At 39.9% G+C, this 27,264-nt stretch overlaps 1 protein-coding gene across 1 annotated transcript in view; it reads right to left on the bottom strand.

The window, feature by feature from the left end:
- RTN4R (reticulon 4 receptor) overlaps positions 1 to 26,082 on the bottom strand; it is a 147,186-nt gene extending 121,104 nt beyond the window's left edge. Inside the window, exons 1-2 of the mRNA XM_072146510.1 lie at positions 25,932 to 26,082; positions 25,301 to 25,650 (exon numbers count right to left, since the gene is read on the bottom strand). The gene's annotated coding sequence lies outside the window, so the exon portion shown is untranslated. The remainder of the gene's footprint in view (positions 1 to 25,300; positions 25,651 to 25,931) is intronic.
- Positions 26,083 to 27,264: the final 1,182 nt, after the last annotated feature.

A 27,264-nucleotide genomic window follows, 5' to 3' on the forward strand; every position in this document is an offset into this window, starting at 1 on the left:
GCCGTGATGCCCTGTAATAGTTCTTGGGCGGTGTGCCTTTTATCGCCTAGGCTCAGCAGTTTGAGCACCGCCTGCTGTCGCTTAGCGACGGCACTGCTGCTGTGCCTAGAGCTACCGACTGATGGCGCCATGCCCACGGATGGACGTTCGGAGGAGGAGGTGGAGGAGGGGTGGGAGGAGGAGGAGGCATAGTAGGCCTCAAACACCTGGACCGAGGTAGGCCCCGCAATCCTCGGCGTCGGCAGTATATGACCAGCCGCAGGGTCACACTCGGTCCCAGCCTCCACCAAGTTAACCCAATGTGCCGTCAGAGATATATAGTGGCCCTGCCCGGCAGCACTCGTCCACGTGTCCGTGGTCAGGTGGACCTTGTCAGAAACGGCGTTGGTCAGGGCACGGATTATGTTGTCTGACACGTGCTGGTGCAGGGCTGGGACGGCACATCGGGAAAAGTAGTGGCGGCTGGGGACCGAATACCGAGGGGCGGCCGCCGCCATGAGGCTGCGAAAGGCCTCGGTCTCTACTAGCCTATAGGGCAGCATCTCCAGGCTTAGCAATCTGGAAATGTGCACATTAAGGGCTTGGGCGTGCGGGTGGGTTGCACTATATTTGCGTTTCCGCTCCAGCGTCTGGGGTATGGAGAGCTGAACGCTGGTGGATGCTGTGGAGGATCGTGGAGGTGACGATGGGGTTTTTGTGGCAGGGTCCTGGGCAGGGGGCTGACTATCAGCTGACACAGGGGAAGGAGCAGTGGTGTGCACGGCCGGAGGTGAACGCGCTTGTTGCCACTGAGTGGGGTGTTTAGCATTCATATGCCTGCGCATACTGGTGGTAGTTAAGCTAGTAGTGGTGGAACCCCTGCTGATCCTGGTTTGGCAAATGTGGCACACCACAGTCCGTCGGTCATCCGGTGTTTCCTTAAAGAACCTCCAGACTTCTGAAAATCTAGCCCTCGCCACAGGAGCCCTCGCCACGGGAGCTTCACTAGTTGACACATTTGGCGCTGATGCACCAGCTCTGGCCCTGCCTCTCCGTCTGGCCCCACCACTGCCTCTTCCAACCTGTTCTGGTCGAGGACTCTCCTCTGTCTCAGAAGCACTGTGTTCACCCGGCCTCTCAACCCAGCTTGGGTCTGTCACCTCATCATCCTCCGATCCCTCAGTCTGCTCCCCCCTCGGACTTCCTGCCCTGACAACAACTTCCCCACTGTCTGACAACCGTGTCTCCTCATCGTCGGACACCTCTTTACACACTTCTTCCACTACGTCAACAAGGTCATCATCACCCACAGACTGCGACTGGTGGAAAACCTGGGCATCGGAAAATTGCTCATCAGCAACCGGACAAGTGGTTTGTGACTGTGGGAAGGGTCCAGAAAACAGTTCCTCAGAGTATGCCGGTTCAAATGGCAAATTTTGCTGGGAGGGGGCAGACTGGGGGGGAGGAGGCTGAGGTGCAGGAGCTGGAGGAGTGCCGATTTCGGTGACATGGGTGGACTGCGTGGAAGACTGACTGGTGGACAAATTGCTCGAAGCATTGTCGGCAATCCACGACATCACCTGTTCGCACTGTTCTGGCCTCAACAGTGCTCTACCACGAGTCCCAGTAACTTCAGACATGAACCTAGGGAGTGTAGCTCTGCGGCGTTCCCCTGCTCCCTCATAAGCAGGTGGTGTCTCACCCCGCCCAGGACCACGGCCTCTGACCCCTGCAGTAGTTGGACGCCCACGTCCCCGCCCTCGTCCTCTACCCCTAGCCCTCGGGTTAAACATTTTGAAAATGAGAGTTATAACTTGTATTTTTTTTTAACTTTTTTTTTTTTTTTTTGTTGTGTTTTTTAGTTTTTAAAACCAAACGATGCTATCCTATTGCTATGGCTATTTTCTAGCCAAGTATTACAGCACACTACTATGCCAGATGAGATGACGCTGAGTTATGAAAAAAATAAACGTAAAATAAAAAAGGAAATGGCAGACTGTGCCTAGTTGAAATACAACCCCGGGCCCTAATAAATTTTCCCACTTCGGTCTTTGCGATGGATATGTGCGTCACTAAAACACAGTGGTCGCAAGTCTGACTCCAAATTGCTCCCAATTTGATAGTAGATGCACTGCAGCAAGTACAGCCACCAGCAGATCAACCAGAAATCAAATATATATAACGCTACTGTAGGCGTAATTAAGACGTTTGTATTCTCCTATGGCTATTTTCTAGCCAAGTATTACAGCACACTACTATGCCAGATGAGATGACGCTGAGTTATGAAAAAAATAAACGTAAAATAAAAAGAAACTGGCAGACTGTGCCTAATTGAAATACAACCCCGGGCCCTAATAAATTTTCCCACTTCGGTCTTTGCGATGGATATGTGCGTCACTAAAACACAGTGGTCGCAAGTCTGACTCCAAATTGCTCCCAATTTGATAGTAGATGCACTGCAGCAAGTACAGCCACCAGCAGATCAACCAGAAATCAAATATATATAACGCTACTGTAGGCGTAATTAAGACGTTTGTATTCTCCTATGGCTATTTTCTAGCCAAGTATAACAGCACACTACTATGCCAGATGAGATGACGCTGAGTTATGAAAAAAATAAACGTAAAATAAAAAGAAACTGGCAGACTGTGCCTAATTGAAATACAACCCCGGGCCCTAATAAATTTTCCCACTTCGGTCTTTGCGATGGATATGTGCGTCACTAAAACACAGTGGTCGCAAGTCTGACTCCAAATTGCTCCCAATTTGATAGTAGATGCACTGCAGCAAGTACAGCCACCAGCAGATCAACCAGAAATCAAATATATATAACGCTACTGCAGGCGTAATTAAGACGTTTGTATTCTCCTATGGCTATTTTCTAGCCAAGTATTACAGCACACTACTATGCCAGATGAGATGACGCTGAGTTATGAAAAAAATAAACGTAAAATAAAAAGAAACTGGCAGACTGTGCCTAATTGAAATACAACCCCGGGCCCTAATAAATTTTCCCACTTCGGTCTTTGCGATGGATATGTGCGTCACTAAAACACAGTGGTCGCAAGTCTGACTCCAAATTGCTCCCAATTTGATAGTAGATGCACTGCAGCAAGTACAGCCACCAGCAGATCAACCAGAAATCAAATATATATAACGCTACTGCAGGCGTAATTAAGACGTTTGTATTCTCCTATGGCTATTTTCTAGCCAAGTATTACAGCACACTACTATGCCAGATGAGATGACGCTGAGTTATGAAAAAAATAAACGTAAAATAAAAAGAAACTGGCAGACTGTGCCTAATTCTACTCAAACCCCTAATAAATTTTCCCACTTTGGTGTTTGAGGTGGATATGTGTGTCACTAAGAGCTAAACACAACGGTAGCAAGTCCCCCTGCTAATTCCTCACAATATGGTACTAGCTGCAAATAAAAAAAAAAAAAAATTATAACGTTATTGTAGCCCTAAGAAGGGCTGTTGGGTTCTTTAAGAATCACTCCTGCCTAACAGTAAGCTAATAGAACACCCTAACGCTTTCCCTGAGCAGCAGCAGCTCTCTCCCTAGCGGCATCCAGACAGAGAATGATCCGAGCAGCGCGGGCAGCGGCTAGTCTATCCCAGGGTCACCTGATCTGGCCAGCCAACCACTGCTATCTACGTGTAAGGGTACCACGTCATGCTGGGTGGAGTGCAGAGTCTCCTGGCTTGTGATTGGCTCTGTTTCTGGCCGCCAAAAAGCAAAACGGCGGGAGCTGCCATTTTCTCGAGCGGGCAAAATACTCGTCCGAGCAACGAGCAGTTACGAGTACGCTAATGCTCGATCGAGCATCAAGCTCGGACGAGTATGTTCGCTCATCTCTAGTAAGGAACGTCTTCATTTAGTCTCTCTAGAATTATTCTCTGAATAGATATGGAGATTGTTAATCTCAACATTTTGGAAGATGCTTTCAACCTTTTACAACAAATCTGTCCAAAGATATTTGCAACCTCTTTTGTTGCTATTTATTTGGGGGAGATATTTAATTAGAGAAAAATCATTGGCGATAGTCAATGGTTGTGTTTTATGACTGCTCATCCTATTTATTTTACTTCTCCGTATAATGGAAGTAAACTCAGCAAATGTGCACGGCCATTAGATTGTTTTAATGTGGTTTATTTTGTTATATTTAGTGGTTATTGCTGTCTGGCTAAAAGAACTGACAGTATTGTATTTCTTTTCTAAGGTTAAAATATTCTGTGCCCTTACAAGATTTAACAGGGTTGTTTTCTTTAAATTGCATCTCCATTATTCTTGTAAATCATTCTGTTGTAATGAAGCCGAGGACATTAAAACACTTTTCTGCGGTTATTGATACTCAATACAGAATTGGAAAGCAGACAATTTCCGAAGTTATACTTAAAAGCCAATTTTTCAAAAATATTTTATGTTTTAGAAGTGCGATTACGGTCCCATTGGGCTTTTGAAGTTTTGCTGTAATGAACAGTTTTATGTAAATGTTATTGAAATTGACTTTAAGTAAATATGAGTATAAACTAACATCATTGGGGGATGATAAACTGACAACTTTCTTGCAACTTAAAAGTAAATCATCTACTTGTTGTTTACTATATATTGACACTGGGAGAGATTTATTAACCTCCTTATCAGCCTTCTGATAAATGAGGCACAGCTCCTGCACTAGGGAGCCAAGTCTACACTATCTAGGAGTTGGCAGTGATTCACACAACTTTTTTGCAAGTTATTATGAATTTGTTGGGTAGAGGGAAGCAATGCCCCTTCCACTAAGCTCCACCCAGACATGCCAACTTTTTGGGAAGGAAGTGAGAGGAGTAAAAACTGATGATAAATATATGCTAAACGCCCCCATTGGCTTTAGAATAGCTAAGGTAAACTAGCAGCCCAATGAAAAACCATAGCTGAGAAATACTGTAAAGTTATCACACTGAGTTGTACCAAATATTTATTCTAGAAACATTTTAAATAACAACACTCTGGGGCTCATTTACTAATGATTTACTAACGATTTCTGTTTTGGCTTGCATGCGACAGAAATGGGGGGGGGGGGGCGGGCCGTCGGACAACCCGACAGATTCGGACAACACGTGATTTAACATTTTGAATTGTGTCGCAATACACGCACTTACAAGCACCGGGAAGAAGCAGGGGAACTCCAGCGGACCTCGGCGCAGAAGTGACGGATGCAGGAACTTGGGCACACGATCTTAGTAAATCGTGGCAGACACAAATCCTCGTCGGACAATGCACCGCGGGATCGTGACAGGACTGGGTAAGTAAATCTGCCCCTCTATGCTCTAATAGGTGATCAATACAATCCTTTGCATTGAATGGATGTCATGCAAAAGAATTTATGAATCACTCCTGCTGATCATATGACATTTATAGTACTATTTAGTTCATGGAACATACTAATATGAAACACGCATTTGAACATTTTTTTTATAATGTGTAGTTACTGAGCTACTGACTGTGGAATAGATTTTATAAATATGTTCAGATTAACAGTTATGAAAAATGAGCAAACTAAAGCTGTCAAAACTGTAAAAACAAAAAATACAGATAACAGTAGTTACTCACCGGTAATGATGTTTCCTCGAACCACGACGGCACCAACCAGAGAGAGGGATCCGCCCCCAGGGACAGGAAACCTGAGCATAAAAACATGCTCCTCCTATTCTGCCTCAGTGTTTACAGAGACTTGGAAGAGCCATATCATTAGTACATCAGAAACATATAAATCTATATATCGTTTTCCATGTATGCGTAATTTATATATATAATATATATATATATCTTTTTTTTTTTTTTTTTTTGCAACACCCGTGAATTATCCTATAGAAACATAGATTTTAGGAAAGAACACCCTGGGTGGGAATATACCAGGTGCCGTCGTGGTTCGAGGAAACATCATTACCGGTGAGTAACTACTGTTTTCCCCTTCACCACGACGGCACCAACCAGATTTTTTTCAGAGAAAAGTATTAGGGAGGGATAACAGAGGAGAGAACCTTCCTCCCAAAAGAAAGTTCAGATGACCCCGCCACATTCACCCGATAATGTTTGAAGAAGGTGTGGGGGGTAGTCCAACATGCAGCCTGACAAATTTGGTCTAAGGAGGCATGTCTGAATTCTGCCCAAGAGGTGGCTAGTGCCCGGACAGAATGGGCGTGAATATTCTCTGGGGCAGATTTCTCAGCCAGTTCGTAAGCCAATTGTATAGTGACTCTAATCCATCTGGCGATGGTTGCAGATGAAGCCTTGGAGCCTTTGTTTCTTCCTGAAAAGAGAACAAATAAACTATCTGATTTTCTCCAGGATTTTGAAACATCTAAGTATTGGAGAATACTGCGTCTAACATCAAGGTTATGAAAAGATTTTTCACCTTCTGACCTAGGATTTGTGCAAAATGATGGAAGAATTACTTCCTGGGACCTATGAAAATTAGAGACCACTTTTGGAAGAAACTCAGGGTCGGGTCTTAGAATAATCCTATCATGTAGGACAGAAAAGTAGGGGGGTCTACATGACAATGCCGCTACTTCACCTACTCTCTTTGCCGAAGTGATGGCTGTTAAAAATACCGATTTTAATGTAAGAAGCTTTATTGGAAATGCAAGATCCTTTGATCTACTTGAACCGCAAGTCTTAGGTACTTCTGGTATTCCAGATGAATTGGAATATGGTAATAAGCGTCTGCCAGGTCTATTGACGCCATAAAACATCCTGGGAATAGCAGATTTACCGCAGACTTTAAAGTTTCCATTTTGAAACTTGGGATCTGAAGATGTGAATTTAAACCTTTTAAGTTTATTATAGCTCTTAATGACCCGTTGGGTTTTTTCACCCACAAAAGAGTTGAATAAAATCCTTGACCCTTTTCCCCCGACGGTACCTGACACAGTACCTTTTTGGAAAGAAGAGTAGCAATTTCTGACATCATTGCTAGTCCACCTTTTCCGGACGGGACTTTTGTAATTCTGAATCTCTGAGGAGGGAGAGTTGTAAAGTCCCAGGTTATCCCTTGTGAGATGGTACTTAGGATCCAGTTGCTGTCTGATATTGTTTTCCAGGCCGGGAGGAAAAAGGAGAGTCTTCCTCCTACCTGGGGCCTCATGTCATTGTGGATGGGAACGGGCCAGTTTGGACTGATTTCTAGATTGGTTAAATAAGAACCCTCTATTCCTCTGTGGTCTGGAGGAATTTGGTCTAGAGTCTTTCTCTCTCCTTTCAAACCTTGCCCTACGAAAGGACCGAAAGGATCTTGATTTATAGGGAACATAAGGGGAAGGGAATCCTTTCCTCTTATCCCCCGCTTTTTCTAGTAAATCATCCAGAATGGGACCGAATAAAAAATCTCCATTACAGGGTATATTACACAGTCTACTCCTAGAGGCCAAATCGCCCGACCAGTCTTTTAGCCACAGGGCTCTTCTTGCAGAGTTTGATAGTGCCGCAGATCTTGCTGATAGTCTCAGACTATCAATCGAAGCGTCTGCTAAGAGAGCTGCTCCTTTCTGTATATTTGCAATAGAGGACTGCAGACTTTCTCTAGGGACTTTATTATGTATATCATTCCCCAATTGGCCTAACCACATCAATACTGCTCGGGCCGTGCAAGCGGCTGCCACAGCCAGTTTAAACGCATTTGTCGAAGATTCCCAAGTTTTTTTAAGGTATCCATCCGCTTTCCTATCTAAAGGATCCTTTAGGGAACTAATATCCTCAAAGGGTAGGAAAGCCCCACGGGTCATTTTTATGATTGAAGCATCCACTTTAGGTGGAGGGCCCCAGGATGAAGTATGATCTAAATCAAAAGGGTATTTCCTTTTAATCGCTCTGGAAATAAAATATTTCTTGTCAGGGTTTTCCCACTCCTTTGAAATTAATGTGGAAATAGTGTTGTGAATGGGAAAAGTGCGTTTTTTCTTTTCCGCTAAACTTTCAAACATAATGTCCTGGACTGATTTTGGTTCTTTCTTTTCCTCAATGTCCATAGTGGCTCTAATCATTTTTAACAACTGATCAGTGTCCTCCATTAGAAATAAAGGACGCCCCGTCAATTCCTCCTCAGAGAGCGAAGAGGTTGTCTCATCCTGAATTATACCCTCTTCTTCAGAATTTGAAGGGTCTTCCAGGGCTGTTACAGTGGAAGGACCCGGAAGATTTTTATCCGGTAATATAGGTGCCGGATTAATAGTTTCTTTTACTGTCAATTGGACCTCTTCTCTAATTACTGAACGAAGGGTCTCAAGCCATGAGGAGGATTCCTCTGAGATAATCTTTCCAATGCAGGAAGAACACATATTTTTTTCGTAACCAGACGGCAACTTCCTACTGCACATCCTACATTCCCTGTGGTGTGTTTTCCTAGTGGCTTTCTTGGGAGTATCTTCTCCCTGGAACCATTAAGAATCAGAACATTAGTGTGTGTAAGTAAAAATGCCCCATTGGGTGACTCACCACTCACCACACCTTCATTACCGGAGTTGGGTTCTTCAGGGGTTCAGGGAGCTCACGCTTATCCGCCATTCTCCTGGCCTGAGCTGCAAAGCACCGAATGCTTACTGTTGCATGGTGCTTAAATGTGAAAAAAATCCAGCCAGGCCACGCCCCCTTCCGGTTCCTGCTTCGTCGGCTCGATCTTCTATTGCATATATACACATATGCACAGAACGAGCCCAGCCTGCTCAGAAATACCCCGGTGGTTATTCCACCGGGGTTCCCTCCCCTGCCCTCACTCTGCCTACCTCCGGTCCGGGCAGCACACCGATGCGACCCGGAAGTGAAGAGTGACCACTTCCGGTCGCGCGTATCCGGAACAACAGTGTGTCGCACATCCGGCCGAGGCGCAGGACAGGAGGAGATGGTCCACGTGGAGCCGGCTTTCTTCCCCGGAGAGACGCGAAGCGCCCCTCGGTAAGTACATACTGTGGGTACCCGACGGAACCAACCAGAGGTTCCCTCAGCCCACGCTCAGGTCCCTTCCAGGGACAGGAAACCACTGAGGCAGAATAGGAGGAGCATGTTTTTATGCTCAGGTTTCCTGTCCCTTGGGGCGGATCCCTCTCTCTGGTTGGTGCCGTCGTGGTGAAGGGGAAAAAATTGTCAACAAAATCTAAAAGGATTTAATTAAACTAATAATTTTCACCAAGGCATAAGTAAGCAGCTCCTAGTGCCGATAAATGGGGTGACAGGTCCTCTTTAATTATGTGGAAGGGGAGAGATCAGCCTAAAACTACACAGGGGGGGTGGGACCTGTTAATGTTCTAAAGGCTGCTGGGACTACAGTACAAGAAAACCATTAGTAACACGGTCCCTGTGCTGAAGAAGGAACATGTACAGGCCCGTCTGAAGTTTGCCATTGAACACCTTGATGATTGTATGAGTGATTGGGATAAGGTGCTGTGGTCAGATGAGGAAAAATATGAGGTCTTTGACACTAACTCAACTCACCATGTTTGGAGGAAGAGAAAAAGTGGAAAATGTGTTTTGGGGATGAACTGTTCCCTTATTCTTTCTGTGATACATGTGAAATAATAATAAACTACTTTTTACCAACTCCCTGGACTCCTAATTGGACAGCATATTCCGATTTAAATTGAGCTGTGAGACAGCATGTTAGCCCCAGCTACGGAATGACACACTGGCCAAAATGCATCAAAAAAGGTGCATTGTGCCAGAGGATTGCAGGAGGCACCAGGTTTATGAAGACCGTGCAACACATTTCATGAATCTGTCACAAATTGGAACCTCTACAGGTAAACTACACATAGGGCAGTTTGCACTATTTTTCATAAGTATGGGCCATTTTTTGAATATGCAATTTTTTCAGGAGTATACATTCCACTAGTATTTAGACAACTGGGGTTGTCTGGACCTCTATGTTCACAGTCGATTCTGTTACTCAGCTCACCATCCAATTTAGCACTTGGTACACACCAATGGTACAATACCTGAATGTTCAATGACTTTGCATTTATACTTAAAATGTTGTTTAATTGTCATTTTTCATTAGAAACAACAATAGTTATTATTAGTATTGCAAATGTGGTAATAATTAATCCTAAACAATGTATGCTAGAACTTTCGGCAGCCTAGCATTCAGTTAGAGGCTCAATAAAACTATACAATAGAGACTCAAAGGTGCCAACAGACAATGACAGCTTTTGCCTAACATTTCCATACAAAACAGCATGATGAGTGATGATCTTTAGTACAAAACTGCAGTAGCAGATGTGTCTGAACAGAATAATGCTGACTAACTATGCTCATGAATTCCATATGTAACATCCTGGTCATTTTTATTTATTAAAGAACATTTTAAAATATTTTAAGATATTGTCCCTTTATTCTTGATTTATTGAGACTAAATATGTCTCTCTTATACTAGTAACTAGTGTCTCTGTATTAATGTTGTTCTAGCATGAGTCTAGCCATTATTTTTTGCTGCACAAAATGTTGACTGAGAATTAGTAAAATGTATAGTACAGGCATTCCCTGGGTTACATACAAGATAGGTTCCATAGGTTTGTTCTTAAGTTGAATTTGTATGTAAGTCGAAACTATATATTTTATCATTGTAGTTCCAGGTGAAATTTTTTTTTCCCCAGTGACAATTGGAGTTTCAAAATTTTTTGCTGTAATGGGAAAATGGATTATCAATAAAGCTTCATAACAGACACCTTACAGCCGATCATTACTGTCTGGGACTATAGTAAAGCTTCCAGAGAGCTTCACTAAGGGCAGAGGGGTCCGTCTGTAACTAGGAGTTGTCTGTAATGTCCTTAAGTAGGGGACCGTCTGTACTTCATTGCACCAATAGTCCCGTTAAGATCTAACAGCACATAATTTTCTTAGCAGCTTTTACTAAAGTCCTCAAAGATGTGCTTGTACATACATTTTTCAATGTTCTTCTCCTTATTTTAATTGTGACTCGTGTACACATTTTGGGACCGCTTCATCATTCCTTGTAAACCAGTTTCTGGGCATGTAAGGCATTAAAAAGTGACATTCCCGGAGAAAAAAATGTAATTTGCAAAGTTTTATCCTGTTTATGCCCTGGTCAGACAAATTTACTATAACCTATGTTAAAAAAAAAATAGCAAAGGTTATAGCTTAAATTTCAGGTGGTAATTTAGACCTGCAAAGGTTTTAATTCCAAACTGCACCAGAATTATTAAGAGGTTGGAACCACATTTCCAACATATCACGTGTTGGGTGCACACAATGCACAAGTCTTAATACATTAACCCCATTGTGAATATTATTTTAAACTATTTCTGGCAGTGTAGTCACTTGCGGAAAGACTAGCATAAGCCCAATTTTCCGAAACTATAGATTGTTTGTAGACATTGTTGTATTTGAGTTTGTCCTAGGGATTGTGGTCCGTTTTGGTGACAATTATTGCTAATTAAAATATGATAGACTTAAACAGTATCTGAATTCTGCTGGCAAACCTTTGGATAGTCCATTGTGTATCTCTGTCAATGGTATGCCTGTCAAATTATTGATGACCTGTTGGTAGCTGGTATGACGTAGATTTACATGGGACTTCTCATCCCAATGAGCTGTCAGGATGCCGAAACAATAAAGTGTAAAAAATAATAATCTTACTTCCAGCCATGCTACATCTAAACCTGTATGTGAACCAATCTGTGCTGGCAGACAGGAATCTAGGGCAAAGAGAATTGAGCAGCTGTCAAATGACAAGGACTTCATGCTCTGTTATTTGTAAAGGGCATCAGTGTTGGATGTCGTCTTGGCAGGTAACATGAAAACCAGAGAGAATGCAGAACAATATGAGGCATCCCCTCAGTAATTGCAGCCTATAGTTAGGGCTACATGGTAGCTGTAGACATATTTGTCCCTGCTGATAAACCTTATTTTTAAAGGTAAAATTAGGGTTCTGGGTCCATGTCAATTGACTTTCATTAATTTGTAGTAGTAAAACAGTTCACTAATGCATATAAAATGGCTAGAAGAGTGATGATCCTAAGATGTAAGGTATGTCTACAAGTCATATTACTACTGAACTCCTCCAAGGTATGAGGCACATTTGGCATGGCCGAACCAAAGAACAAAAGGATTGGGAATATAAAATTTAACAAACCTAACCCTTTTTTTTTCCAGCATCTGTTTTATTAGTTGGGACACCCCTATAAAAATAAGATAGTTAGCTGGGTAGGCTGGTGTTCATTATGTTTTTAGGAATCCTTATTCTGTCTCAGTGGTGATGAAAATAGGTTGTAATCCAACAGGACACTGTAAAAACTCAGTAAACAAGATGGTTCTTCTGCTGGAATTTAAACAGAAGGTGAAGGCAGACTTCAAATTTGTGTTTTTGGGAGCCTAATTTGTTCTTTTTAACTGGTTAAGGACCTGGCCCTTTTTTGTTTTTTAGTTTCCATTTTTTACTCCCCACCTTCAAAAATCTATAATTTTTTTTTTAAACGCAAAGAGCTTTGTGATGGCTTGTTTTCTGCATAACAAATTGTACTTCATAGTGATGGTATTAAATATTCCATGCCGTGTACTGGGAAGCAGGAAAAAAAATTCCAAATGCAGTAAAAATGGTGAAAAAACGCATTTGCGCTGTTTTCTTGCGCCGTTTATAGATTTTTTATATTTTTCAAAATGGCAAAAAGTGCCATTTTCGACTTTGGGCACTATTTTCCGTTACGGGGTTAAATGCAATTAAAAACCGTTATTATATTTTGATTGGGCATTTTCAGATGCATTGATACCTAATGTGTTTATGATTTTTCCTATTTCTTTATATTTATATCAGTTCTAGGGAAAGGGTGTGAGTTTAATTTTTCATTTTTTTTATTATAATTTTTTTTTAAACTTTTTTTTATTTTTACTATTTTTCAGACTCCATAGGGTACTTTAACTCTAGGTTCTCTGATTGATCCTATCATATACAATATGGCAGTATATGGGGATTTTCCTCCTCATTTATTACAATGTGCTGATAGCACGTTGTAATAAAAGGGTTAAAACGAGACAGCCTTGGGTCTTTGGAAGACCTGAGGCTGTCATGGCATCGCCACTCCCCATCTTTTTTAAGCCGCCAGCAGCTTTGTCGGCGACAATCACGAGGATAACACCCGCCATCAGTGCTAGCACTGAAAGCGGGTGTTACCGGTAAGTCTTTGCTGCAATATGCAGCAAAGACTTACCGGCTAAGGAGAGGGCTCAGCCCGTGAACCCTCTCCATGCACCGGGATCCGATGCGCGCCGCGAATACACGGCAAGCGGTCGCAAACCAGTTAAGGTTGGTGAAATGCTCTTTTGCTAATAATATACTAGTAAGGGTAAAGGAGAGGAATGAAAAAAGCATGGAAGTCATGGTACAGGGAAGACTGAGAAGAAGTACACAAAATAAATGCAGACGTGTCTTTTTATTCAATGTACATGGCTGTCCTTGGTCTCCTTGGACTACTTTTGATCTTCAAGCTTGGTAAACATTGCCCACCCATTGATTTCCCTGGAAAAGAAATGGTGGAAACTAACAATCAATAGGGGCAATACTTCATATTGTTAATTACCAATAGTTTACCAATATACATCTATTAAAGGTTCTGCACTGCTTTCGTTATGTAAAGTGAAGTCCCCTGTCTAGTACCTTGTCAGCCAGACATTCCTGACTATAAAATAGCCGCATATGGAGGGTCATGTGATCTATAACTGGGGATTCTTCATAGACAGTTAGAGATCACATGACCCTCAATATGAGGTAAAAGACAGGAGGCTTTATTTTACATATGAAGAAGGTTTAGCAAAACTATTAATATATGTATATTGGTAAATTAACTAGTATCCTGCCCCACCACACTTACATACTGTAGCGGGGTCAGTTTTAATGTGACAAAGTCCAGAGACACAGACAGGCTTGACGGCAGAAATGCGGTTTCCTTGCGGCTTTTATTGGCAGCCAAAACAATGCAGCTTTACAGGCAAGTAAAATAAAACAAAGCGGGGAAACAAAAACGGGCTCGTCTGAGCGCTACCTGTACATCAGCAGGTCCCTCTCTAGCAAAGCAGCGTACTCACAGCGGCTAGTGACACACGGCTGGCAAGCCTTCCAGAGCAATGTCTCTCACACAGAGCTCCAGCCCAGTATGCAGCTCTGGGATAAAACCCCTTCTCCCAGCTGCACTTGGTAGTTAGGGCAGTGCAGTCTCTGGTCAGTGCATTAACCCTTTACCCCAGGTATGGAAGTAACCTGAAAGGAATATATACATCATCTATTACCTTTCCAGCCACTGTCCTACAATACATTACAAAAAAACATGAGGTAAAGTGGCCAACCCCTTTAACTTAGAATAGAATGACTCTCAGGGAATGGCTCTACCAGTATACTCGCTAGAACCATTAGCCTATAACTTTATAATGGACTAATGGTATGTATGTAGTTCCTCAAAATATATAAATAAATAAAAAAAATATTGGTTCTGACTCTGTTTCAATTATAAGCCTATGAATACATTTTTGTGACTATTTTTTTCTGAAAACATCTTTTATTATCATAATTTTTCAAAATTATTATTTAACTGCCCTCTGATCTTGATCATTTTGTGATGGTGAATTTATGTGTCAGAAGTTAATGGAATAAATGCAGTCAGAAAATTTATACTTATTTTTTCTCATAGATAGAATAATGAAAGCCCTAAGCAACATTTATTTTAGTAAAAATATATGAAATTATGTTTTTATCTGCTTTTGAAATAGCAGGAAAAGGTTGATCTTGTTTGAGATGTTCTGTAATATTCTACTATTGTTCCCCGATGTGCAATGAGTATAGAGAGGCAAGACATAGCTGTCTTTATTTATGTATTTTAATATTTTGTAAAATACTGAATCAATTTTAATTGAGACTTAAAACAGAAGGTCAGGAGCTTATTGCCGGCTTTAATGTATTTGATGGGTTCCACTTTGAATACAGACAGAAAAAAACTACACCTTTATTTGGGCTTTGGGTCTGTTACATAATTTTTATGTTAGTAAGTAAAATAATTATTTATACTTTGTCTTGAATAAGTAAAGGGGGAGAAGTAGCACTAAATGATTGTGCTGATAATAAAACATCACATAGGATATTGGAAAATACCATAGCAGCCAAAATAAAGACAAGACAGCCATCTAGTGTAAGACTATAAGGATAACACTATTTCATTGGCTTTACTTTAACAAAACTCTAAGAACATAGTGAGGCTGTGTCTTACTAAATAATCACTTAAATGCATTCAAATTTTTCGATTAATATTATTAGCAAAGTCCTCAGGATAAGATTTAGTATATCGTTATGTTTTTCTATTATTACCAACTGTAACAAGGAAACATGTTACAACTTTTGTTGTGTGATATAACTGCGCAGTGTGTTATCAGACTCAAGTGAAGGATAGCAACATCTCAACGTCTGTATGTATTCCTATTATTTAAGTTATTTTAAGATGGATTAAAAGAAAGGTGCCCAGTCTGGAAAAAAAAAAAATTAGAACACACCTGAGAATGTTATTAAAAAAAAAAATTAATTCAACATATTTATTCCACTGATTCCTGTAATGCTGTTTTTAAAGCCCGCTGGTCTCCACTGCTTGCTCCAGTGATAACATCGGCTGCAGCTCATATGTCGAAAGGGAACAGGAAGTAGAGAATTGTGGTAGCACCAGAATCAGAGTGGCGAGGAATTTGTTGTTTTCCAATCCCACATCACAGTTTTCTAAATATTTTTTTTCTAGATGGAAAATAAGTCCATTAGCTAATAAGTGTGTTGTTGTCTTAATGAAAGCAGTTATATGAGGCATTCTAAACATGTCACAGAAAATCATTTCCTATCTGGAGTTGGTATGTTAAACAACAAATGCCTAGCAGTACATACTTTTTGACAGTTTCCACATATCATAATCAGTAATCAGGTCAGTTGTCCTAGACTGGAGTGTATAGGACTACCCACTTTACAGTAAAAAAAAATCTGAGGCTTGTGCCACACACCCGCGGTTGCTCTGTGTGCCTGCTGGATTTCACAGAGGGCACAACCACAGGGCAAAGGATGAAATTCTGCGTATCATAGTGATGTATGATGCAAGGAGTCCTTTCTTCCTCACAAAACAGCAGCACTAAATTATAATCATGATTACAGTTTAGGAATTTCTGTTTTACAGGGAAGTACCATGGTCAGTCTGTGAAACCTTTCAGCCCACAGTGTATTTTTACGGTTGTGTGCCACTGACCTTATAGACAAATACTAAGGGTCAAATGATATGATTGCGAAAGATTTATTCAAACACACTCTAGAGTACAGAGTATGGTGGGTTGTTTCAGCCAACTAGGCCTTTATCAACACAATGCTGTGTGTGTTTAGGATATGTTGCGGGCACTGGAATCATGCTACTGCATGCAGAGGCTACTCAGGCTGAAGGAGCATGCCTCTCCTCCCACTATGTGATCACTGCTCCTGAGATTACAGTAACACACCCAGAGCCTTTCTCATTACCATAATTTTAGAAGTTGATTTTCAAAGTAAGAGGCCATGCATAACAAATATAATAAGATTACCCGTGAGTAAGTGTCCCTGATTTATCATGTTTGATTTTGATGGATTTATTTTAAATAAACTAGATACAGCTAGTCAGCAAGCTTAATGATAAGGCAGCAGGGCCTATATATAACACTTCTGGTATAGAAACAGCCACACAAATGTATACTTATATATGATATGATCCAACGGGAGCAAAAAAGTTTCAAGGATTTAGGAGAAAGTTCAGCAGATTTCTTTATACAGTGATAAATTAGTAAGGCTTTTAGCAATATTTTCTACATGCATAATATATCCCTTGTTATCACTGCTGCCGGAGTATGGAGAGATAATTAGAATGATCTGTGTTGTGACCTTGGGTGTATTTATACAAGGTAATTAAGTCACAACAGCATCTTTTCTAAACCGAACATTAGCCTCACTGTCATTTGTGTATAACATTAGAGAACACGTTGAAAGAAAATCATAAGATATCAGTTGCTTGTCTATTAGGGTTTACCTGTCACCATCTTGAAACAGTGCTGTGCTGACAAGGAGATCTGATCCTTCAGCACTTAAAATATATTCTGCCACTAAAACGGAGCTTCACTGTAACTAGACATGGATGACACCAATGGAAAAATGATCATCATGCATTTAGCCTTTTTGCATTATTATATAGTCATTAGTGTGTTATTTTCACTGTTACTATGCACCCCAAAGGGCACAATAGCGGGCATGCTTGAAATGTATAAAATGATATTACCTTATTATGCCACTCCACAAGTAGCTTAGTGCTGTCCATTATATGTAATGACAATTCTTGGTTTGCAGTAACTTGATATTATGCATTTTTATCCACTATTGGCTGACGAATGTATGGTTGATGTATCTGATTAATTATTAATGATTCTTTACATTATGCTTCTCCAGTATGCACTGTATATAGGTTATCTAGGTAATGGAGAAGCCTATAGTGAAATCATATAGTTCTGCATTAACTATATACCCAGTGGAAACTCCTGTAAGAACACACTGCCTAGAAAAAATAGGCCTTTGAATAAAATGTTTCTTAAAGGGACCTGTTTCCTCTTACAAATGCGAAATAACTTCAGTTTAGTCAAAAGCACCTAAAAAACTTGGAGTGGATTAGGGGGTGGTAACTATTTAATTGTAAAATATATTTATATTGAAACCAAGTGAACCAAAAGATTGACAGAATGATCCTCAGATGACCCTAAATAGTTTTATTACTTGTTATATTAAACCCCCCACTCCAAGCATTATCCATATTTTGGCCTAGAACATGGAATAGACATGTTTAACTGTAAGCCCTACAGATTACTATTGCACAACCATGGGAAGTTTGGTTCTCATTGCAGAGATTTGGCAAGCAACCCAATCAGATCTCTTACAATTGCTGTGGGGTTTACCTTTTAAAAGATTGGATGCCATGATTTTAAAGTTTTATCCCATCTGGTGATTTCATTTGCATACATTACTTTTTCAAGTAAGAAAATAATAATGGTATGTAAGGGGGCAGTGGCTTGGAGCACAAGTAAGGACAGACAGAGCCCTAAACTGAACCCCCCATAGCTGTTACCTGCCTAATTACTGGTTGTAACCAAAGTAGTGGGCAGTAACTGGACATTGGTCACTCCCTAAGCCACAATGCAGACATGAAACAAGACTTACAAGCAAACAACACAGAAAGCAAGGTCTGGGTAACAACGAATAAGAGTCCAAAAGGGATAGTAAATAGTACAAAACCAAGATCAGATAACCAGAGTAAGAAATAGAATAGCAAAAGCACAAGTGAGAAACAAGCTAAGATATGTAGTATAACTAGTCAAGTCTGACGGGACTAGGCGGGTATATAAGGCAGTCCCTGGACACACCGCCAGCAGAAGCTGTCCATCAGCCTAGTAACCCTTGCTGGCCAGGGCTGAACTGCAGAGAGCAGGTTGTGGGTCAGTAAATCAAAACACAACAAAGGTCTAAGCTGCAGTTCACACACAGGAAACACAAAACAAATTAACGCCACCTAATCTGCTAACTGCGGATAGAGGAACTTTTTGCCCCATACGTTACAGGTTTTTTAAGTTTTACTAAGATCCTTTAAGTACCTCAAAAGTGTTTTGTCAAGACTTACATGTTTTTTCTTCTTTACATACATTAATATTTTACACATATTCATCAAAAAGTTATGATTTTTTTCTACTGTTCTGCTCTGGATCCATTAGTCTCATATCTAAGTTAACTGTATTTGTGGAATGTCAATGGGCTAAAGGGAAACAGGAATCATTCTAAAAACCATGTGGCTTGAAACCATAGGATCAATTGTGCCATTCTCTGTTGTATCACTTATATTTCTCATGGAATTTAAGAACCTAAAATGTTTGTGGAAAAATACACAGTGCAGATGATGTTGCTCATTTTATTATGATACTTTAAAATATTTAGTTATTATTGATAAATAGTAGCTTTACTACATTCATTTTATAACTCAATGCAGCCAAATAATGTACATTAGGAAACCATCACACATCTATTGAATTTTGGAAAAATGTATACATTTTGGTAACCTGGCTTATTTCATAGGCAAAATGATGGTACAAGTAAAAGTTACTTTATACCATTTTGTAATAGACTTAAAAGTCTATGGCCTGTCACTTTATCCCAATCAAATAAATGTCCAGAGAACTTAAAACAAGTAAACAAAAGTTAACAATATAAACAATTTTTTTTTAATAAAGATTCTTTATATTGAAAACAACAATGATATCAGGCTTAGTGTTCTAAAATATTTGGGTCTACAGAGTTGGTAGAAAATAACTGAAGCACTTTGGATTTGACCTCTGGGCCAAAAACTGTGAATAAAAATGGATTGACAGAAAATAAAATAAAGATTGATATGAAAACAAAATAACAAGAACCAACACTTCACATTGTGCATTAGTAGATATGAGTCAGGGCTGCTTCGAAGTCAGGAAACTGTATTTTTAGGTGGGAGGTGGCACTTAGTATAAGCAAGGCAGCTGAAGATATTGATCCAGGAATTCCAGCTTGTAATGAGTTATGGTGTGAAGTCCCCAGTGAGAGCTCCTCAAGCTGACAACAATGAGGACATCAAAAATGATGTTACACTGAACCGCCAATAATGGATTGAGTTGGGTTCTTCCAGGGGAAGCAGGTAAATCTTTATATAAGTCTATTAATCCTCTGTGATAAATAAAAATTCAGCAGGTAATGTTTTATATGCCAGCCTAGGTTTGGTTTGGTAGTCCCAAAGGAGGATTTCCCATTTCCGGATGGGTATTTCAGTCAGTTCCTTAGTAGAGAAAGAAGTGGAGGAAGAGAACTGTATTCACATAGAGCACTTTTGCCAATTATTCTTGTAATTGTTTAGGGGCAGACCAACCCCCAAATATCAGATTTTTATCCAGAAACCAATCAAGTTTCGTTTTCATTACTTAAAATGCTTTTCCTGCATTGCAGTTGGTTGATATGAGCAAGGCCTATTTTATTCTGTTAGATAATTTTGTGGCTTCACTTGAATGGAGCTGAGTTTCAATACTCTTAATAGCGCCCGTGGGGAGTTAATACCATTTGGGATGGCACTGTGCTCTTTCAGTTTCATGATTTATGGGGGCCCCTGTTACAAGTGATGGCATATCCTAGGCATTTTATTCATTTTCGAGGACGAGATTTGATAACTGCACACAAATCTACTTTGTTAGAAAGATAAGGTATTTTGCACAATAGTTTGCAAAAGTATATCTAGACCTTGAAATACCGTAGAGAAAATAGCTCAAGCAATAAAAAATGTTGTTATAGCTTGCACAATATTTATTTTGTATGGAATAACCTAAATCAATGCTGAAATAGATACAGTTTGGGATTGTATGTAATATTCCCAGAAATGCCATGCTTCACTTGACTTGAGTTGCCTATACATTATTTTGCTATTGTTCCATATCAATAGGACAGGATGGTAGTACTGTAAGTGTTTCAATGTCATTCACTTCACTTGTTTAGATTTAAATATATGCAATATTTGCAGACGATTGGAAGATTTATATCCATTTCAAAGACAAGTTTTCTACAGATTATACAATTCATGATAAAGAATATGCAAACTGCTTATACAGCAGAGGGAACACTAGGTGGCTTCAATAGCTGTATAGATCTCTAGTTAAAAGCATCTGGGATTTAATACAATGTACATTCATATGCAAATCCGAACACAATTTTAATGAGTGCATAAAATGTGAAAAATTAAACTGTAGTATTTCTATACTATGACAAGTCTTTAATTAAAATGACCCAATATTCCTTGTTTCCATAAAGGACCTTTGACTCTGGTTTGTCAGATCATTATATCACTCACTATGTTTCCCCAGGATCTGTTTTGTTACTCTGGAGAGAAGACCAGATCCAAGGATTTTAAACTTTGGTGATATTTATGTGCTTAGGGATCATTGGCTCCCTCATATGTAATCTTGAAGGGATCATTTATAGGATAGATTGGTGGAGGTTCAACACTCAGTATCCCCTATATCTGTGCAGTGGATGGTCCAGAAAATGCAATCTTCTGGATAGGAGCCATGATGCAGTTACAGGATCTGAACTCTTCACCAAAAAAACACGTGGACTTCTTACTACTGAAACATTTATATAAAAGTGACTTTGGAACCAATAATATTCTATAAGGGTTCATTTCTGATTTATTGAATAACAATTATGACTTTGTTGTTGAGATAACCCAACACTGATTTGTAAAGCAATGCGGAATTTGATGGCGCTATATAAATAAAGATTATTATTATTATTATTGCTATGGGTTAGCAGCTAGCAGTGGCTTAATAAACCCTTATACAAAGAACATATGAATTCTCAGCCTAATAAAGCGTGTATGTGTATGGACATGATGATTGTCTGCCATAAAAGGAAAGAATGTGTATGTTCAAGTTAAGCCAACCCTCAGTCAGTGCATGAAGAAGTAGATCCACAAGATTGGTTCATGCACTGCAAATGAGTCATCCACCAGGTTGCTGGGTAATTTCCACAAATAACTGTCCTAGAAAATTCAATGGGGAAATCTAAAAGAGGATGTATTATAATTGTTATTGCAAAAATACTTCATATTAGTCATATATCTTTTTGGTTGCATATATCACCAAATAGCTTGAGAGTTAATGCAAATAGGTAAGCAGTGTTTGTGTAATAGTGGCATATAGTGGGCCAGAAGGTTCAAATATTTTGTAAATGTCCATGTTACTGATAACAACCAAACTGAGTTTGATTGGTTGATCTTCAATACCACTCTTTTGGAACCATTTTTATACAGGAAGTCCTTTAAGTTTGGATACCTTTGTATTTGTGTTTAATATTTGCAAGGCATAAACTACAATAAGTAATTTAGAGAATATGTTATTTGCTGTCCTGCTATGTTTGCATTTGCAATTCCTGGAAGTTACCCTAAAGGCCAAACAAAGCATCTGCAATATCCAAAGTAAATTCTGGTAAATTAAGCTGGCTAACTTTGGATAGATTGTTGTGTGTACATTCATGATAAAGATTTCTTTCAAAGCTCGATGTGAAAAAATGATAATTTTGATAATCTCATTAAAATATTGAAGAATGTAAAGTTATCAATATTTGATTCAATATATATGTTCTAGTTTATAGTCATTCAGCCCTTGCACTGACTATGTGGATGATAAAAGGAGGGTATAGCTGTGATTGCTGTAGGACTTCTGGATTACCTCTACTGGTGCTGTGCTGTTGTGGCAGTATAGACCCACCTAATAGAGTGCACTGTGAAATAAATGGCCAGATGGCTATTGGTCACTTAACTTTATTCCTCTGAGAATTTTAGCAACAATATATCCAATTAATAAATGTAGTCCAATTATTATCTGCAATTTAGTTCCATATTCAAATAGCCATTAGGACAGCTATCACCAGTGGGGATCCTCTCTTTGGGGGCCACAATCATTTAGATAGTATGGGGTGCAGCTCCTTCTGAAGGACCCCACAGGTATCATGAAATTCCTCTTCCCCTGCAGAGGAATATGACACCTGATTTCAGTGTCCCCTGCAGGTAACAGCTGATCACTCATCATCAGTTGAAGGATGCATTGTCTAACATCTGTCTTTTTCAGAGAACCATTGAACAAAAATCATTGTCCAGAGCAGACACTTTTAAAAAGAAATATCCAATGTGGGTTTAGAGTCCTTAATGAAAATTGTTTCACTAGGCTGTGGTCTAACTATGTTAAGGAGGCTGCTTAAGTGCTGTTGAAAGGTAGTAAGGTGGCAATCCACTCTCTTATAAGGATTCAGGGTTGTCACTCATTATGAGTCGGAGGGCTGGTGATATGCATTATTGAGATCCATTAGAAGTTCCATATCCTGCTGCAGAGTGAAAGCTAATAGCCAAGACCCAGCAATGGATCATGGATTACCAATTTATTCCTTTACTAGTGCAATATTCCAAAAGGCAGAGAGGGGGCATATGTGAAGGAGAGGCTACAAGGGCTCAATGTTGGAGTTCTCCCTCATTAGAATTGCATATCACACATTCATTTATTAATTCTCATATTAATGCATTCATATATACAGAGAATCATAAGCTACATAGAATCCCCACCTTCCTGTTTCACACTTAGTGGGTGGTCTGTATTGTTTTGTGTTGGTTTTGCTATTGAAGATAAATTATGCCTCCTGGGAACTAGGCCACATCTGAAAATATGTTGCAAGGGCAAAAAAAGTGCAGACTTTTTCACACTATTATTAGAAGATTTCATTCCTTTTGTATACTGTTCATAAAATGCTAACCAAACCACAATTAAGAAGAAGCTGCATAGCATGTTATTTATATAGCACAGGCCTCATAAATGAACATCAAAGCTCAAAATCCAAATCCAACAGTGTTGACATTAATCCCTTTCCCTTCTCATACAGACAAAATCTAGATCAATAATGCTGAATCCTGGATAATGAAAGTTCAATAAACCACATTGCTTCATTTAGGTTATCAAGGCTAAAATGTCCCAGAAAAGTGAAATCCATAATGTTATATTGGTATAAAATAACTTACATGCCTGGATTTTATTTAGTTAAATTGCCCTGACAAGATAACTGCAGTCGCTCTATAGGTTCTATGAATTACATTAACCTCAATGCAAGTAAATATATCGCTGCCTTCTCTTCATCCTCAGTAGTGATTGATAGAATAGAAATTATGTTCTCTAGGCCAGCAAAGAGTTTCACATGATTTAATAAGGCAGGAGTGAACTGCTAATTCACAAGATTAGCAAATCTTCTATTGAAAATAACAAAAATGTGCAAACTTAATACAGAGGGATGATATCTAAAATTGGGGATTATTCTCACAGTGTCTAACCAGTATAAATTACATTGCTGAAGGATATCCTAAAAAAGATCATGTTCCACATTGTGTTCTGCACAACATATGTGAGAGTGTGACTCTCATCTTCATTAGGACATGTTTTGGAAGTAGTCCCTCTAATGCAAATGCATCTGATAAACCAAATATCTACATCTATATATCTATCTATTATCGATCTATCTGGCTATTTATCTATCTTGCTCTGAATTTCACAGTGCAAATCATATACAAATAGTAAGCATTATCATGTTATCCCTTTGTTTGAAATAGACTTATGTGAGCTGGACTTGCAGGGATATGTGATAACAAATAAGATCCATGGCAAAAATAATGCATCTTTCTAATGTACTTATTTATGTATAAGGATGAATTGATAAAGCATGTATATATATATGACTGTTACATTTATATTATTTATACCACATTGATTTCAATCGATCTAAGACAATGTGGAATGAGTTACATTTCCTTCCTATAAACACATTTAACTTTTAACCAGGTGTCCAGGAGCCTGTGCCCCCCACACCCACAATCCTGTCACTGTGGTGGGTGTCTGTTTGCATTTTACATGGCTTGGCTGCTGTACTGGTGTTCAGTATGCTGACCCACAGTATCATGACTGCGAAATATTGCATAACAGCCAGTACACAAATCTTTTAGAGGGGAAGGTGGGAATATGACTCCTTGTCAAAACTATCACTACTAAGCTGGAGCTGAATCCTAGCATGAGTCCCCTGTTAGCTGTCTCTACAACACATACTATATATTAATGATAATTAACATAACACAGCCATGCCAGGTTATTCAGCACCACCACAGCTAAGGATGTAACATCCTATCCATAGCTTTACTAAGTATCCTAAAATGCAGTGAACTTCTCCCAAGGGAAACATATACATCCACCATATGAAGAGCACATTCAGCTGTTATATCACACACAAAAACGACTTTATCATGCTACATAGAGCAAAGAGCTGAAGGCACCCATGGGACGGATTCACCGCAAGATCCGGGAGCTGTCTCCCAAGTGTCCTTCTGGATTCCTGACCTACTTTGTGCTATGGATTGCACTGCACAAGTGAGGATTGTAATTCCCCATCTCCCCTCCTTTAATTATCCTAAAACCTTCTATGTTCTGTATGGAAATAATAGCTTTAGATTTTACTTTCTAAACGCATATTTAATGCACTTCCTAATATCATCACATCTGGGATGTAAAAACTTCATTAGGAAGAGAGGAGAGAAAATGCAGTTTATTTTATCCATCTTATCCATAGTTTATGTACTATGTCTATGTGTATATATAACAGAGAGGGATATATTACTTTATTATGTGAAAAGACCAGCATGCTGATCTCTTACCTTCAATAGACAATGCTGTCATCCCGAGCTTCCTTATATTCCTGCAATCCTTTGGAAATTGGAAAAACTTCGCTACAATTAATTCCACAGCACCATGCAGCCAGCAATATTCCCCATCCAGTCTTAAGGGGGAAACAATTGGAAAGAATCCGAGGTGAAATCAGCATCGGTTCAGAGTATCCATTGCTTGATCTTCATGTTCCCAAATGGTAACTACTTGTGTATGTGGGACTTGTGAGGCTCCTCCAGCTTGCACACAGCTGGTAATGAGATCTCCCTGTCTTCCCCCATCAATGTGTGATGCCAGGCGTTGTGCTGAAATCACTCTTCTTTTCCCTTCCCTGGTTGCTCTATGGAGAAGCAGCGAGAGGAAAAGCAACGATGAATGTTTTATGGAGCTGGATCAGGGATTGAGAGGTGATGAATGTTTTATGGGATCATGTGGTTTGACGTGAGGGGAATCAGGCTTGATCCGATTTACAAGAGACACACAGAGCAGATGGGAGGGAACGAGCACAGAAAACAGCAAACAAACTGGGATAATGAAACAGTGCAAATCCGACTTGGTGGAGGGAGCTGTCCCTTCAGCACCAGGGCACACTGGCACACACAGCACCCATTCACACATTACCTGGAGAGGCAGTCAGGTAGAATAACTGCAGGAAAGCCACAGACACAGATGTGGTGGAGCTCACTGTGTCACATGTAGTAGCTCTGAGATTGTCAATTAGCACAAATCAATACATCAGGCAGCAGTACCAGTATTCTACACTGCTTTCTCATATACCTACTCTCTCCTTAACAGGGATTCCCATTTATCACCAGCCACCAGATGTCTTATTCCAGGGATCCCAGCAACTAGGAGAACAGGGGTTTCCCATGTGCCCTATGTAACTGGAGTTGTGGTGGGACTTCTTGGACACTGCTCTCTTCACATATATAAGCAATAGCCAAATGCACCTGCACTGCACCTTCTTGGAGGTACTTAGGTATCATAATTATAGTGATCATTAAGGGTCTCAGTGGTCATACCACTACAAACATGTAGATGGAGAAAAGTGTTAGTAGTGGGAACAAATTCTGTAAAAGGGTCACACAACTTAAAATCACATCCCCTATCCACAGGATCCACATGACCAAAAGTTACCTAAAGTGCCCCATATTGGACTTGCAGACCATTCACTTGTTTTGGGTTGCAGATGTCCTGGAAGTGCTCTAGAAATAAATAGAGAGCAGGCCAATCTTCACCTAGAGGGAATTAGTGGTACATCCCCATTTATTTAAAATGATGTCAGTCTAGAAACCAGATTACATAGTTGAAAAGACCACCCTCAATCCAGACCAGATTTTTGTGATAAATATCTAGTTCTACTATATACAAATGTAACATTCCTTACCTTCATGGTGCACTATTATACTAAATAACCATGCCTATATTGTTTTACTTCATCATATCGCAATGCTCTAAGAATAGGTTATCTGCAATTTATATAACTGAGCCAAAATATAGCAAGTTACAATTTTCAAGGACATCCACACAACCGGCCAACCACAGATATATGAGTGGGTATCATGGAGCGAAATTTACAAAGCCCAGCAGGACAAAGGACATCATGTGTTACACCACTTTTGTTGACTATAAAGTTTACCGTGGGTGATCCTATTAGCATTTTGTAATTACCCTAGGAACGTTTTTTTTTTTTTATTAGTGGCCAACCTCTAAGCTAAATGCAGTGCAAGGCAAAGGTTTTTTATGCACATTGTTCCAGAGTTGTAATTACATTATCCTTAGTAAAACGTCCCCAATGTTTTTTCTTAAAGGGATTGTCTGAATCTTACAAAAATTTATCAGCCAGGCTGGGAACGGCTTTTAAAATTAGGCTGCTTTAACCTGCTCCAGTGCTCCTGGCGTTTGCTTACAGGGGCACAGGAGCTCCGCTCCACCAACTTCTGGGCCCAAATCA

This window comes from Engystomops pustulosus, chromosome 1 (genome assembly GCF_040894005.1).
Source record: "Engystomops pustulosus chromosome 1, aEngPut4.maternal, whole genome shotgun sequence".
In the NCBI taxonomy this organism is placed as follows: Eukaryota; Metazoa; Chordata; class Amphibia; order Anura; family Leptodactylidae; genus Engystomops; species Engystomops pustulosus.